Raw genomic sequence first — 7,500 nt, 5'->3', positions numbered from 1 at the left:
AAAGAGTCACCTTGTTTGACCCCAGATTTCATTGTTATTTCAGGAGTTGCTTTGTTGTTCTTTCCCTTGAAAGATGTTGTTGAGTCAGTGTATAAGTCTTTTATTATGTCTCTGATGTTTGATGGAACTCTTTGCCTTGCGAGACTCTACTTGATATATCAATGAACACAACTGCTAATGAGTGACTGTTTTTTCATGCCCCTTTTATGATATTTTGCAGGAGAGTTAGATTCGAGACAACCTCTCACCTTCATGAAGCCTTTTTGACTCGTATTCAATTCAACAAAAGATGAGTCTTTTAGTTAATATTTTTGTGAATAACTTCATGAATGCAGTACCGATGGTAATTGGACGCCAGTTACTGATTTCTATAAGTTCACTAATCGGTACATTTTTGGGTATCAAAATTGATCGTTTTTTTTTTATTTTACAGTTTCTGGTACTCTTCTCATCAACAATCAAGACGATAAAACTCTGGGCAGCAGTCTTGGTTTCCTGCTGTGCACTTTATATAAGTCATTCAGACCTATCTTATCAGGACCCACTGCTTTCTTTAGATTGGAGCCCTCAAAGGAATGAGTTATTTCGAGCAGTGTTATTTCTTTGTAAAGATTTCTAAATTCATAGTCCTCTGGTAGCCGATTAATCGGCATGAATTTAGGGTACTTCTTGTTTTCTTTTTCAATTATGCTTTTGTAGTATTGAAAGATTTCATCAGCACTGATTTGGCAAGTGGCATCTTCTGCCCCATCAGTGATAATCCTGGCAATTTTCTTTTTGTCTTTTTTAAACATTGCCTGGTATTCTTTATAGCTGCCCTTTGCTTTTGCATAATTTTTCTTGTGCGTCCGATTAAGCCTTCCGCTTTTCTAGTCTTTTTTTGTTATCTTGTTTCCTACTAAGGCATTCTGGTGCTCATCTTGAGCAGAGTTCATAGGCTCATTATTGATTTCACTTGTTGGTTCATTTGTTGGTACACCTGCTAGAGCAGGACTTATAGCAGTGGTGTTTTCTGCGATATAAGTCACTACCATCCATCAGATCCATAGCAGCATCGTGCTGCTCTATGTGTTGAGCGTACTACTCAATATCTGATATTCTGTCTTCCAGTTCATCAAAGTTCTTGATTTTTTGCGCACGTTTTCGTTTGATAAAGTCTCTGTGCTTTTCTGTTACTTCCACTGTAACCTCTGGTTCATCGCAAGAGTCATTTTCAGAAACATTTGATGCTTGCAGTACATCTTTTGCAGATTTTTTGCTTTTATCTCTTCTATCTCTTCTTTTTTCTGCAATTTGTTTTCTGTTTTTGTTGTCAAAATGTGGAACCATCAGCACATTAATATTCCTCTTATTTTCTTATACTATTTCCAATTCTGCTAGTAGCAGTATTTCTTCTTGCGACCATAATTTTGACGGTTTGCTGCTTGCTAGAGCTGCTAGTCTAGCCTAATTTTGCGCTCTTGGATGCGCATGCCGAGCATGTTGAGAAACACCAATTTTTGTTCCAAATCTGAGGTCACAGAAGCTGCACAGGAATGGCAGCTCTCCTTTTTGAGGTCTTCCTTTACATTTGGCATAATGGCATGCAATATTGTGGTATCCGGCTTCTTTGTCACATTTTGAACAGTACGTTTTGAGATAGAAGCCTTTGTGAATGTTGAAGACATGTTTTCTCAGTTCTTTAAAAGTTCCCAATATGTCCCCACACAAGTCACATTTATATTTTTCGTTTGGGTACTTCCAATAAGTGACTTTTTTTGTGTAATCACTTTTCTTTGTTTTTTTTTTTGTTTTTTTTTTAAAAACCTTTATTGATATCAAAAGAAGACAAATAGAGGCCCACAACCATGCCGGCCGGCCGCAGTGTACAAAACAGTCAGGAGTCATCAGGCAAATAGTACATAATCAATCAACACAAAGCAGAGGCCGTATAATCGCAATAGGGAAAAAGAAGTACAGAAACTAAAGGGCTAAAACACAGGAGTAAAGAAGGCTTAATTTTACAATAAGGAGAGAGGACATATGACAGGCACAATTGCAATACGGAGGCATCCGATATCCCGTAATCAACCTCAACATTAAGAAGGGGGCGTGGGGCAAAACATCAGGGGGACAACACAATGCATTCAAGAAATCAGGATACGTGAGATACAGTCAACCCCTGAGCGTTATCCTCGTAACACGCCCGCCACCCGGGACACTACCAAGCCAGAACAGTGGGATCGGAAGACAATGCATGAAAACCCGCCCGTCACAGTACCCTCTGGGACGCAGGAAGGGAAAAAGGGAAGGGGGACTAGGTAGGGAGGGGGGAAGAGGAAGGGAAAGGAAAATGGAGGGAAAAAACCAAACAATAAAAGGGAATAGGGAAATATGAAAAAAGAAAGGTAAAAGACACGCCGACACGGCGCCCCATGGTGAGAGGACAGGAGACAAAAGGATTAACGGTCCAGGTGGGGCATGGCAATCGGATGAAAAGACAGCCAAAATGTAGCAGGAGGAGTAACGACGCCATACCCCCACCCGAAACACACCATAGGAGGTCGGGACAGACGCGGCCTCACGAAAAAGATATACAAAAGGGCCATAGAACCAGAAGACAAACAAAAAATAGAACCCAACCCACCCGTCCCACCCTGCACCCCTGTAGAAGGCTACGGCCTACCCTTCAAACAGCGTGCCTGTCGCCCTAAACCAGAACCCGAAATATAGCAAGAAGAAAGAATGAAAAACGAGACAAGAAGACCACAAAAGCGGAGAAAGAAAACAGGAGGGAGGAGCAGAAGAGCTATAATACAAACGATAGGCCACAGCCCTCCGCCCAACCGGACAAGTACAATAAAAAAACAGACCAGGATGTCACCCCATCACGCGCCACCAAATATTAGGAGAAGGGGACCTCCCACCCCTCTACAATCAGAGACAAGTGTGCAACGAAATCGCATACAGGGAATCAAGCAGAAGTCGTACATTTCACCCCCAACCCTTCCGAGCGACAAACCCCACCCACCACATGGCAATGTACAACCACATACTAAATACGAAATCAGCAGATAATCGAGTGGAATGGAGACTAGCATAGCTACGTGGGGAGTAGATAGATCGACAAGTGAGCAATAGTTCAAACTGAAAGTATCGATGCATCAACAATCGAAGCACGAGCCATGAGAAACAGGAGTTCAGTTGCGCCACTGGAGCGGGCGAGGTGATCCCATTTTTAAACTCAGGCAAAGTCATCGAAGCAGGCACAGGAGGAAGTCCACCCATAAATCCAGGCAACAATGTTGAACAGGGTCGCAGTACAGCATCCGAGTCCCCGGGGTCCGAACCTTGAAAAGCAGGGCGCCCCAAAGTCACCAGCACATTACACGATCTTCGATCAGCGGTGGAGACACTCAGGTCAATCGAGGGGGGTGAGGCAATGGAGGCATCGAAACAAGAGGGCGACAAGAAGAAACGGCCGCCCAAAATGGCGGCGGATCGTGGCGGACCCACCGAGACGCCCAGGGCCAGGGAAGCGTACAGGGATCTGAGGGCTTCCAGGATATCTCCGACTGTCGGCTCACGCCCACCAGATCCGATCCCCACACAATCAGGCAACTCGGGCCCGCCGCCACAAGGTGACTCTCGATCCAGAGGGCCAGCCGCCATTTCGTGATCAGCCCAATCGCCGCCCACGAGGACCCCCGGAAATAACAGTTCTCAAATGTAGGACTTTACAAGCGCCGGGGGTCCCAGCAAGGGCGGCCTCGATGCCAAAAGGATGTCCGCCCAAAACGGGTCTCCGCCCGCACCAGCACCGGTGCCCCAAACAAGCGGAGTCCGGGCCTCGAGGACCAGGGCCGCCGGACAAAGCAGCAGCGGGGGGAGACCCCCTCTCAGAATCAGGTCCCGGGGCTTCTCACCCACGTCTGCCACGCGACCAGCAGGACAGGTCCGGGTCAGGATCGCCGGGATCTTCGCACATCGGCTCACAACACTGGTTCTCGCTCTCGGCCGGGGCAGAGAGCCGTCGGATCCCACCGGCCAGGTCCCGGTCCAAGTCTCGCAGAGGCCCCGATCTCTCGGAGGCCGGAACTCCGGAGCCACTGCACGTCAAGACCCCGGGGTCAGACGGTAAATACAAACAAGCCGAAATGCTTCCAATTCCCCAAAAGTGTGCCGTCCCGGGACAGGATAAAAGACAGGATAGGCAGTCAGGATGGAGGGCTGCGGGAGCCGAGCTAAAAGGCGACCATCACGGCCGCGAGCTAGGCTCCTCCACTTTTCTTTGTTATTACATCTTTGCTGACCTCGTACACATCGGGAACATTTTCAAATTTTGCTGTACCAATGTCATTCTTGGCTGAGGTGGCTACAAAACTCGATGGATTTGCTGAGGTCTACTGTTGTGTCGTCTTCTGCTATAAAGGGTGAACTAAGGCCTATATCGTGATCTGAATCTTTGTTATTTGTTGCATTGTTGGAAGCTTGTGCTGGTTTGACAAATTCGGTGAGGAGGTTAATGATTTATGGGAAAGACAGCACCGCCTTACACCATCTTAACAGGGTTTTTATTCTCCAGGAACTACCCCATCTGGAATTGGGTTCGTTTGCTGCGCCATTTCTCACTATCATGCTCGCTGCCATGATAGAACCTTGTTAGGCCTATCTCTATATGCTTCTCTAGGCAGAGTCTAGCACTTCAGAGGCAGTTACCGGCGGGACCACTGGGAGGTAAAGGCCACTACAACCGAGAATAGATTAAGAGAGTCCCGCCGTTTACCCGCGCTTCATTGAATTTCTTCACTTTGACATTCAGAGCACTGGGCAGAAATCACATTGCGTCAACACCCGCCTCGGGCCTTCGCAATGCTTTGTTTTAATTAAACAGTCCGATTCCCCTGGTCCGCACCAGTTCTAAGTCAGCTGCTAGGCGCCGGTCGAGGCAGAACACCGGCCCCGTGCCCCCGGGGAGATGCAACCACCGCAGCTGGGGCGATCCACAAGAAGGGCCCGGCTCGCGTCCAGAGTCGCTGCCGCCCCGGAGGCAGGCGCCTCGTCCAGCTGCAAAGCTCAGCCCGCTTCGCGCCCCAACGGGACATACCCAGCCCTTAGAGCCAATCCTTATCCCGAAGTTACAGATCTGACTTGCCGACATCCCTTAACTACATTGTTCCAACATGCCAGTGGCTGCTCACCTTGGAGACCTGCTGCGGATATGGGTAACGCCCGGCCCGAGATTTACACCATCTCCCCCGGATTTTCAAGGACCAGCGAGAGCTCACTGGACGCCGTCGGAACCACCCCTATACCCAGGTTGGACGACCGATTTGCACGTCAGGGCCGCTACGGACCTCCACCAGAGTTTCCTCTGGCTTTGCCCTGCTCAGGCATTGTTCACCATCTTTCGGGTCCTATCACGCATGGTCATGCTCCACCTCCCCGACAGAGCGGGCGAGACAGGCCGGTGGTGAGCCCGCCGCTGGAGGCGTGGCGGGATCCCACCTCAGCCGGCGCGCATCGGCCCTCACCTTCTTTGCGCCACAGGGTTTCTGTCGGCCCTCCGACTCACGCACGTGTTAGACTCCTTGGTCCGTGTTTCGGGTCGGGTGGGGAACCGACAGCGCCGCAGACCCCTGGCCTCCCCCCCCCGGTGGCGCGACACGGTCGGGCGCAATGAGAACAGTCCGCCCCAGTCGACAGTCGTGCCGGGAGTAGGGGATCCCATTCCCCCTTCAACAGACCCGGCACGCCCCGGCGCGCCGCGAGGGGCGGACGGGGACGGGTGCCCGGGGGAGGACGTGGCGGTGGTCGAATCTCCCTCGGCCCCGTGGACACAGCGAAACTGCTGGCAGGGGGGCTGTAATGCCCTCCCCCGGAGCGGAGGGCCACCTGCTACCGCAAAGCCTTCCCAGCCGACCCAGAGCCGGTCGTGGAGGAAATGCGCCCTGCGGGGGCCAGATAGGGCCCAGGCCCTTGTCCCACGGAGGGGATCCAGAACTCCTGAGCCGCCGGCCTTCCCGCCGTATTGAATCCTCCGGGCCGACTGCACGGACCCCACCCATTTACCTCTCAACCGTTTCACGCCCTCTTGAACTCGCTCTTCAAAGTTCTTTTCAACTTTCTCTTACGGTACTTGTTGGCCATCGGTCTCGCGCCCGTATTTAGCCTTAGATGGAGTTAACCACCCGCTTTGGGCTGCATTCCTAAGCAACCCGACTCCGAGAAGACCCGATCCCGGTGCGTCGGGGGCCGCTACCGGCCTAACACCGTCCGCGGGGTGAGCCTCGATCAGAAGGACTTGGGCCCCCTGAGCAACGCCGGTGAGTCGGTCTTCTGTACGCCACATTTCCCGCACCCGCCGCCGGGCAGAGTTCGGCGCTGGGCTCTTACCTCTTCACTCGCCATTACTGGGGGAATCCTGGTTAGTTTATTTTCCTTTGCTTAGTAATATGCTTACATTCAGTGGGTCGCCACGTCTGATCTGAGTTCGTAGTCTGAAGAATGATGCAGGAGCGTCAAAAGGGGGTTGCCAGGGAAGGCCAGGCCCCCCTGCTGGAGCAGGGGGGCCTGGCATCCCGTCAGCGCGTGCCCTCTTTCCCCAGATCGCATCTGGAAGGGTTTCGCTCTCCCCGGAAAGGCCGGCCACAGAGGTGGGCGCCCGAGGAGCGTGCACGCAGGCAGCCGGTGGGACACCCCACACAGCCACGCACGGCACGCAGCCAGGCGTCCCGGGGCGCACCAGTCGCCGGGCCCCTTTCTCGGGGGCCAGGCACGCCGGCGGCATACCTCCGCGGTGAGGGACCCTGCCACGGGCGATCTGTGGGTCTGACCTTCTGGGGGGACGAAGGGGAAGCGGAGCTAACCCTGCAACAGCCCCAGACGCGTCCTGGGGAAGCCCCGGGGCGATTGACGATCGAGCGACCCTCAGACAGGCGTGGCCCCGGGAGGAACCCGGGGCCGCAAGGTGCGTTCGAAGTGTTGATGATCAATGTGTCCTTCAATTCACACTAATTTTCAAAGCTAGCTGCATTCTTCATCGACGCGCGAGCCGAGTGATCCATCGCCAAGAGTGACAGGCAACTTTTCGAAACCGTTCGCCCACCTGCGGGCGCAGGAGAGGCGAGAGGAAGGTGATGCAGACCGTCCGTCCTTGCGGCGAGACTGCCCGGTCACCCCGTTCAAGGCTTCCCCTCTGGGAGTCAGACTGCACTATTGGGAGAAAAAAAAACATTGCCAGGCGCTCGGCACAGGAGTCCCCCACCCACGGGCGAAGAAGGGGGCTCCCGATGCGACGAGGGGCAGGTAGCCCCATAACCAGGAGGGACCGCACAAGTCTTCAAACCCCTCATCCCAGCCGCACAGGATGGGGTCAAACAGGGTACGTGGCATCGAGGGAGGATCGCCCCACCTGCACCTCAGCCGTCCGTCGTCGGGCAGCCCGAGCCGTGCACCACGCTGGCTTTTACAGCCCACCCCACCCCTGCCTGTGCCAGAGGCGCCGGAAGGGAAGAGCCA

At 52.8% G+C, this 7,500-nt stretch overlaps 1 protein-coding gene and 1 non-coding gene across 5 annotated transcripts in view; both read right to left on the bottom strand.

Moving 5' to 3' along the window:
- DMXL1 (Dmx like 1) overlaps nt 1-7,500 on the bottom strand; it is a 2,287,446-nt gene that overhangs the window by 2,189,445 nt on the left and 90,501 nt on the right. The gene's annotated exons all lie outside the window — the stretch shown is intronic.
- Nucleotides 6,904-7,057, bottom strand: LOC144820889 (5.8S ribosomal RNA). The gene has a single exon (XR_013608025.1). It is a non-coding gene; the product is annotated as a 5.8S ribosomal RNA (ribosomal RNA).

The sequence above is a fragment of the Lissotriton helveticus genome, chromosome 2_1, assembly GCF_964261635.1.
Source record: "Lissotriton helveticus chromosome 2_1, aLisHel1.1, whole genome shotgun sequence".
Taxonomy (NCBI): Eukaryota; Metazoa; Chordata; class Amphibia; order Caudata; family Salamandridae; genus Lissotriton; species Lissotriton helveticus.
The sequence above is the reverse complement of the archived record's forward strand: the minus strand, read 5'-3'. Positions and strand labels throughout refer to the sequence as shown.